Here is a 9,256-nt window from a genome sequence, read left to right as displayed (position 1 = left end):
TTCTGCACTGGGCTGTGGCACCATCTGAACTGAAGGCTTGCTCCAATATATCTGCCTTTGATTCTGCATGCTCGGCACAGAGGCCAGTTGGGCTGGAACCATTGACTGTGACGGATGTATGACATTACAATGCATGCTTTTACCACGCATGCCTTTACATCGCAGGTTTTACAACGCATGCTGTTACAACGCATAGCGTTGAGGGGTGCTGGATAGTGAATAGTTTAATTTACTATTCCAACTCCAGTCCCCGTGGATAGTAGGGAAGGTGTTAGATAGTAAATTAAATCCAATCCCTATCCTAGAGCGCCCCCAAGCGCAATGCATTGTAATGACATGCATTGTAATAGTTGCGATGTAAAGGCACTTGGTGGTAAAAGTTGCGTTGTAAAGGATGTTTCCCACTGTGACATCCCATTCTGTGCCATCTGATTCATGTTCCAGTTTCCCAGGTTCCTGAAAACATTGCAAGGAGCATCTCATATTCGGCACATTAGTGTTTGAGGTATTTAAATTGCCACTGTCAGTAAAGCCTATACCCTAAGCAGGGCCGGACCGGCCGCAACGGGCTTCAGGGTTTACCCGGGAGGCTGGAAGAGTGGGGGACGATTGTTCAGTGCTGGGAAACATATTGGTCACTGGGGGCTGGTTTTGCTGTGGTGCTGCTATATCACCCCCTGCAACAAAAGAGGTAGGGATCTGGGCCGCCAAAATTGTCAGGCCTGGTTTGGGTTCCCAGTCCGGCCCTGATCCAGAGGAACAACATTTCCTCCTTGCACATACTGAACATCATTACTCTGCACACCAACGCCGTGCATATCCAAATTCACACCTCAAACAAACCCAGAATCAAAACGAGAATGCAATCCGTGAGAACCAATTTCGTCACCCGTTTGGAGAAATGTTGTCTGAGCCATCATTATTTTTATTTTGATCTTCTTCTGCTTAGTAATAAAATTGTCACTACAGAACTTTGGTTACAACAAAATCTCATCCAGAATGTTAGTCTGCAGCTCTCACATTTTGCTGGATATATGCACTACCTCGGAATGCAACGCTAAAAGATGCACCCTCTTTTACCCGGTTTTTGCTTTTGCAATATTGTCACCCTTCTGGAACATTTTTGTCTGAGTGCTCATTTTTTCTTTGATATATTTTTCTACTTAGTAACAAAATTGTCACTACAGTTCTTTGCGTAAAACAAAATCTCATGCAGAATGTTATTCTGCAGCCCCTCACATTTTGCTGGATATGTGAACTAACCTCTGGATGCAACACTAAAAGATGCACCCTCTTTTACCCGGTCTTTGCCTTTGCAATATTGTCTGTAAATCTGCATTAATCTCTTGTATATATAATAAAATATTTTGAGGCGCTTCACTCCGTGGCTCTTCAATTGGCCAGTTTACAAGCAACTTACACTCATTACACAAATCTCTTGGAGCAACAATAAACAAACTTAAACTCAGCTCTCGACAACCCCGCCTGGACGAACAGGCCTCATCTCCACTGCATCCCTCCTGGAGAGGCGCCACCTTCTTTGAACCACCCAAGAACAGGACAGGCCTCACCTCCTCTACACCCTCCTGGACAGGCCTCACTCACCTCCTCTGAGCCCCCTGGAAAGGCCTCGCTTCCTCTGCATCCCCCCCGACAGATCTCGCCTCCTCTGTACCGCCCTCCAAACAGGCCTCACCCCTTCTACATCACATGGACAGGCCTCATCTCCTCAGCACCCCTGTACAGCCCTCACTCACCTCCTCTGAGCCCCCTGGACAGGTCTCTCCTCCTCTGCACCCCAGGACAGGCCTCTCCTCCTCTGCACCCCTGGACAGGCCCCACCTCCTCTGCACCCCTGGACAGGCCTCACCTCCTCTGCACCCTTGGACAAGCGTTGCCTCCTCTGCACCCCTGGACAGGCCTCACCTCCTCTGCACCCCTGGACAGGCCTCACCTCCTCTGTACTCCTGGACAGGCCTCACCTCCTCTGCACCCCTGGACAGGCCTCACCTCCTCTGCACCCCTGGACAGGCCTCACCTCCTCTGCACCCCTGGACAGGCCTCGCTTCCTCTGCACTTCCCTCCAAACAGGCTTCACCCACTCTACATCCCATGGACAGTGCTCACCTTCTCCGCACCTGCTGGACAGGCCTCACCTTCTTTGTGCCTCCCCCTGGACAGGCTTCCCCTCTACTAACGTCACCCCCTAAAGGACAGGTCTTACCTCCTCTGCCCCTACCCCCTCTCCACAGGTCTCACCTCCTCTGCCCCTCACCCCCTCTCCACAGGTCTCACCTTCTCTATACCACCCGGACAGGTCTCACCTAGGCTGCACCCCCCTGGACAGAACAGGCCTTACCTGCTCTGCACCGATGGACAGGCCTCACCTTCTCTGCACCCCCTGGACAGGCCTCACCCCCTCTACATCTCATGGACAGTCCTCACCTCCTCTGCACCTGCTGGACAGGCCTCACCTCCTTTGTGCCTCCCCCTGGACAGACTTCACCTCTTCTAACCTCCCGACAGGACAGGTCTCACCTCCTCTGCCCCTACCCCCTCTCCACAGGTCTCACCTGCTCTGCCCCTCACCCCCTCTCCACAGGTCTCACCTTCTCTATACCACCCGGACAGGTCTCACCTAGGCTGCACCCCCCTGGACTGAACAGGCCTTACCTCCTCTGCACCGATGGACAGGCCTCACCTTCTCTGCACCCCCTGGACATGCCTCTCCTCCTCTGCACCCCTGGACAAGCCTCACTCCTCTGCACCCCTGGACAGGCCTCACCTCCTCTGCACCCCTGGACAGGCCTCACCTCCTCTGCACCCTGGACAGGCCTTGCTCCTCCTCTGCACCCCTGGACAGGCCTCACCTTCTCTGCACCCCCTGGACAGGTCTTCCATGCTCTGCACCACCCTGGACAGGCATCACCTCTGCTGCACCTCCCAACCCCTTGCCCGACATGCCTCATCTCCTTTGCACCCATGTGGATACATCTCACCTACTCTGCCCCCCCCCCCCCTCTGGAAATTGCCTCCTCGTCTCTGCATCCCACTGGCCAGGCCTCACCTCTTTAGCACACCCCGCCCCATTCATACAGGCCTCACATCCTCTGCACCCCCTCTGGACACGCCCCACATCGTCTGCACCACCCAGTAAAGGAAAAGTCTCACCTCCTCTGCACCCAATGGACAGGCCTCACCTCTACTGCACCCCCTGCACAGGCCTCACCTAGAATGCAGGTCCCTGGACAGTCCTCACCTCCTCTGCACCCACTGCACTGGCAGCACCTCCTCTGTACCATGCTGGACAGGCCTCCCCTTCTCTATACCTCCCTGGACAGGTCTCACCTCCTCTGCACCCCTTGGACATTCCTAACCTCCTCTGCACCCCACTAGACAGGCCTCACCTATTCTGCACCCCCCAGCTCTGGACAGGCCTCACCTCCTCTGCACTGCATTGGACAGGCATCGCCTGCAGCCCCCCACCGTGACAAGCTGTTATATAGTCCCAAAGTACATGTGATTGAAAACCCTGAGGGAGAGAAGGAAGAGGAAAATAATTTTATTTTTCAGATTGAGGAAGGAAACTTGGAGGAAAAAACACAGTATCCCTCATGTGAGATTAGTCTTGATGAGGAAAAATTCAAGGTATATGCAGACTCATGTTCCCTTTTACTCTAGTGGAAAAGTAAATATTTTACCGAGAAGTTTACTAAGCATAACATCAAGTTGGGAAATGCTGATATAAGTCCATCTGGGTACAATAGAGAACCTATACCCTTAGAAAAGATGGTGAGAATGAGAATTTCATTTACAAATAGACACACAGTGGGAAAGATTTATATAACCAAGCAGGGATCAAGTCTTCTGGTGTGGAAACATCAGAAAGAATTAGGAATTACCCTGGACCCCAATAATCATGACCTAGTTTTACTTATTGATCCCCCAGAAGTCGGAACCAATCTCACTATAGAATTTCCAGATGTAATGAAAATTTGGCATTGTTAAAAACTTACATGCATAAAATTGTTCTAAAAGAAGGTGCTGTCCCAGTAGTTCAAAAAACACGTTCTATTTCTTTACTTATGAGAGAACCTTTAAGATTGGAAATTGAAAAATTGGTCAACCAAGGTGTAATTCAAGAAATACAGAGCTCTGCTTGGTTGGCACACAAATCACAACCAAGGATAGTGGTCAGAGTATTAGACTATGTGAGGACTTAGGGACCACATTTTATCAATCAACCAATCAGAGTACTTGTAAAGCGCGCTACTTCCCCGTGAGGGTCTCAAGGCGCTGCGGGGAGAGGGAATGCGGTTACTGTTCGAAGAGCCAGGTTTTGAGGAGTCTTCTGAAGGAGAGTAGGTCTTGGGTATGCCATTTGTGGGTAGGGAGGGTGTTCCAGGTCTTGGCGGCGAAGTAGGAGAAGGATCTACCGCTGGATGTCGTACGTTGGATGCGGGGGCGAGGCAGGCGGAGCGGAGCTGGCGGGTGGGAGTGTGAAAGCTGAGTCTGCTGTTCAGGTAGGCTGGTCCGGCGTTGTGGAGTGCTTTATGTGCGTGGATGAGGAGCTTGAAGGTGATCCTCTTGTCGACGGGGAGCCAGTATAGGTTTCTCAGGTGGGGGGTGATGTGGCTGCGTCGGGGGGCGTTGACGATCAGTCGGGCGGAAGCGTTTTGGATGCGTTGTAGTCGTCGTAGGTGTTTGGCTGGGATTCCTGCGTAGAGTGCGTTGCCGTAGACCAATCTGCTGCTAACGAGGGCCTGTGTTACCGTTCTTCTTGTTTCGGTCGGGATCCACTTGAAGATCCTGCAGAGCATGAGGAGGGTGTTGTAGCAGGAGGAGGATATGGCTTTGACCTTCCTGGACATGGAGAGGGAGGAGTTGAGGATGAATCCTAGGTTGCGTGCATGGTCGGTGGGTGTTGGTGCTGTTCCCATCGTGGTCGGTCACCAGGAGTCATCCCAGGCTGAGGGGGTGGGTCCGAGGATGAGGACCTCCGTCTTGACAAAGTTCAGTTTCAGACGGCTGCTCCTCATCCAGTCTGCGACGGCCTTCATTCCCTTGTGGAGGTTGGTTTTGGCGGTGTGTGGGTCCTTGGTGAGGGAGAGGATGAGCTGGGTGTCGTTGGCGTAGGAGATGTTGAGGTCGTGATGGCGGGCTACTTGTGCGAGGGGTCCATGTAGACGTTGAACAGTGTCGGGCTGAGGGATGCGCCCTGGGGGATGCCGCAGATGATGTTGGTGGCTTCGGATTGGAAGGGTGGGAGGTGGGCTCTCTGGGTTCTGCCTGAGAGGAAGGACGTGGTCCAGTTCAGGGCCTTCTCTTGGATTACGGCTTCTAGGAGGCGTGTCTCGAGTGTGCATTGGCATACCGTGTCGAAGGAGGCCGACAGATCCAGGAGGATGAGGGCTGATGTTTCACCGTTGTCTAGTTGGTGCCTGATGTCATCTGTGGCGGCGATGAGGGCTGTCTCAGTGCTGTGGTTGCGCCTGAAACCGAACTGGGACGGGTCCAAGATGTTGTCTTCCAGGTGACGGGCCAATTGAATGTTGGCGATTTTCTCAATGACCTTTGCCGGGAGCGGGAGCAGGGAGATGGGCCGGAAGTTCTTGAGGTCCTTGGGGTCCGCTTTGGGGTCTTAAGGAGGGCATTGATTTTGGCGTGCTTCTAGCTTTCCGGGAATGTCGCTGTTTCGAAGGAGATGTTGATGACCTTCCGTAGTTGGGGTGCGATGGCTGCGTCTCCTTTGTTTTCTACGTGGTGTGGGCACGGGTCTGACGGAGATCCTGAGTGGATGGAGTTCATGATCTTGCGTGTCTCGTTGTCATTGATGATGGACCAGGAGGTCAGGCGGTTGGTGCTGGTGGTGTTCGCAGGGGAGGTGGTGTCTGTTGTCAAGCGGCCATGGTGTTGAAGCTGTCGTGGATGTCAGCGATCTTGCAGTGGAAGAAGATGGCTACTGAGTCGCACAGTTCTTGTGAGGACGGGATGTCGTTGGTGGTGGCGCTGGTGTTGCAGAGTTCCTTTACGATGCTGAAGAGCTCTTTGCTATCGTGTGCGTTGTTGTCCAGCCGGTTTTTAAAGGAGGATCTCTTGGCTAGTCTGATGAGGTGGTGATGTCTTCACAGTGGCGTCCTTGTGGGCTGCGTGGTTGTCCGGTGTGCATTCGTGGAGCCATGTCTTCTCCAGTTTCCGGCATGCGCGTTTGGAGGTCTGGAGCTAGTCTGTGAATCAGATGGCTCTATTGCTGGCATGGCTGTTGCAGGGTTTCTTGAGCGGGGCGAGGGTGTTGGCGCAGTCGTCGATCCACTGTCTGAGGTTGCGGGCTGCGGCGTCTGGGTTGGTGGGGTTGCTGGGTGGGTTTCTGGGCGAGGGTGAACCGACGGTCGTCGGTGGCTTTGCTCCAGCAGCGGAGAGGTAGTTGTTGGGTGCGGTGGTGTGTGGTTGGTTTCTTGAAGGTGAAATGGATGCAGCGGTGGCCGGTCCAGTGGAGTTCGGTTGTGTGGTGGAAGGTAACATGGGAGATTGTGCAGAAGACGGGGTCCAGCGTGTGCCCGGCGGCGTGGGTGGGTGCGGTGACGAGTTGTCTGAGGCCGAGGTTGGCCATCAGGGTGGCGGAGTTGGCGTCGTTGTTGTTCTCAAGGTGGAAGTTCAGGTCCCCGAGGAGGATGTAGTCCGTGGAGGCGAGTGCGTGGGTGCTGGCGAGGTCGGCGATGGAGTCGCTGAACTGAGCCTGGGGTCCGGGGGGTCTGTAGATGAGTGTTCCTCTGAGGGTGGTGTTGGGGTCGGTGTGGATCCGGAAGTGCAGGTGTTCGGCGGTGTTGAGGGTGTCATCTGTGTGCCCGCGATTCTGAGGGTGGACTTGTGGATGATGGCTATTCCTCCTCCGACTCCGTTAGCGCAATCGCTGGGGGTGATCTTGTAGCCGTCCGGGATGGCTATGGCGATGTCAGGCGCTGAGGAGTCGTTCCATCAGGTCTCGGTCAGGAAGGCCACATCTGGGGCGGAGGTGTCGAACTGATCCCAGAGCTCGACAGCGTGTTTACGTGCGGAGCGGGTGTTGAGGAGTATGCAACGGAGGTGGTTGGGTCCAGTCCGTGGAGATTTGGTGGTTCTATCGCAGGTCAAGCTGCAGGTGCGGCAGGAGAAGGGTCCGTGGGTCCGTTTCGGGGTGGCCTGGAAGCAGGTGTGTTTTCAGCCGGCATTGAGTGAGTGGAGGGTGCTGGCATCATAGTGTATTCTGGTGTTGTGGTGTTCGCGGGGGCCAAGGGTTCTGGCACTGGGCACGGTCCAGGCATGCACGGGCGCAGACAGGCTTGCCTCTGGCAAGCCAGAGGCATGGCCATGCAGCGTCCCCCATTTAAGGCGGGGAGGGAGGGATGAGCAGCTGGGAGGTGGGAGTGGGGTGGAGAATGGGAATCGAGGGGGGCGGGGCCGCAGGGGAGCAGCGGCAGGGTATGGGCAGAGGGGGTAAACAGAAGAGGGGGGGAAAACGGGCCGAGGCGGGGGCAACGGAACCCTACAGAGGTGCAACAAAAGAAAGTACAGGCACAAAAATACAGGAAGCAAAGTATTACAAATGCAAGGCAGAGAGCGGGATGAACTCACGGCGGAGCGGCAGTGGAAGCAAAGGTGGAGCTGTGACCTAGCCTGCAAGCAGGGTCAGGGGTCACTCCTGCTGTCGCGCAGCGGCTGCCATTTAAGGCGGGGAGGGAGGAGCAGCTGGGAGGTGGGAGCGGGGTGGAGAATGGGAATCGAGGGGGGCGGGCCGCAGGGGAGCAAAGGCGGGGAACGGGCAGGGGGGGTAAACAAAAGAGGGGAGGGGGGAGCGGGCCGAAGCGGGGGCAACGGAACCCTACAGAGGCGCAACAATAGAAAGTACAGGCACAAAAATACAGGAAGCAAAGTATTACAAATGCAAGGCAGACAGCAGGAATGAACTCACAGCGGAGCGGCAGCAAAGGAGGCGCAGACACTCAGGTGGAGCTGTGCGGCAGCGGGGAAGTGACCTGGCCTGCAAGCAGGGTCAGGGGTCACTCCTGCTGTCGCGCAGCGGTCGCCATTTAAGGCGGGGAGGGAGGAGCAGCTGGGAGGTGGGAGCGGGCTGGCGAATTGGAATCGAGGCGGGCGGAGCCGCAGGGGAGCAGCGGCAGGGAACAGGCAGAGGGGGTGAACAGAAGAGGGGAGGGGACAACGGGCCGAGGCGGGGGCAACGGAACCCTACAGGGGCGCAACAATAAAATGTACAGGCACAAAAATACAGGAAGCAAAGTATTACAAATGCAAGGCAGACATCGGGGATGAACTCACGGCGGAGCGTCAGCGTCAGCAAAGGAGGCGCAGACACTCAGGTGGAGCTGTGCGGCAGCGGGGAAGTGACCTGGCCTGCAAGCAGGCCAGGACACTCCCCCGACAGACATCCTTTACCGAGGATCAATAAAATGCTGAGTACTACACAGGACCAAAATGTTTTTGTGTTCTTGATCTTTCCTCGGCCTATTATCAAATCAAGTTACATCCTGAATCTCACCTTTGACAGCATTCACCCCTCCATTGGCAACTACGAATTCTTGAGGATGCCATTTGGGTTGGCGTCTGCAGCTTCAGCATTTCAAAGTGCAATGCAACATGTACTTAAAGATTGCCCCAAGACTGTGTTTTCAGGACGATATTTTCATCTTTGGTTCAAGTGAAACAGAACACAATCCTAATGCTGGTATGGTCCTCAAAAGACAGAGAGGTAGGGTTCACTACAAAAGAAAGCAAATGTAAACCAGGTCTTACATCTGTGGACTATCTAGGACACACGATCTCTGTGGAGGGCATAAAACCTAAGATAGATCTCGTTGAAGCTGTGAGAAGAGCACCTACCCCAACGTGTAAATAGGAAATTCTGTCTTTCCTAGGTTTGGCTGAATATATGGCCAAGTATATCAGACATTTTGCAATGCTATCTCAACCTCTCAGAGATCTCGTAAAAAAAGACACAGCGTTCATTTGTAGCAAAGAACAAAAAGAAGCATTAGAGAGCATAAAGGAATCCGTCATTTCTGCCCTGTTCATTGGGAACTTCAATGTGGATAAAGACACCATTATTTCCACAGATGCAAGTGGTAAAGGCATTGGAGCAACACTATCACAGAGGATTGACAAGTAGGTGAATGTAGTGGCTTTCGCCTCTATAACATTGACAGGGGATGAATCAAATTATTCTACAGTAGAAAAAGAGGCGTTGGATATGGAGAACATGACC

Source organism: Lissotriton vulgaris, chromosome 1_1 (genome assembly GCF_964263255.1).
Source record: "Lissotriton vulgaris chromosome 1_1, aLisVul1.2, whole genome shotgun sequence".
NCBI lineage: Eukaryota > Metazoa > Chordata > Amphibia > Caudata > Salamandridae > Lissotriton > Lissotriton vulgaris.
This window is presented reverse-complemented; position numbering follows the sequence as displayed.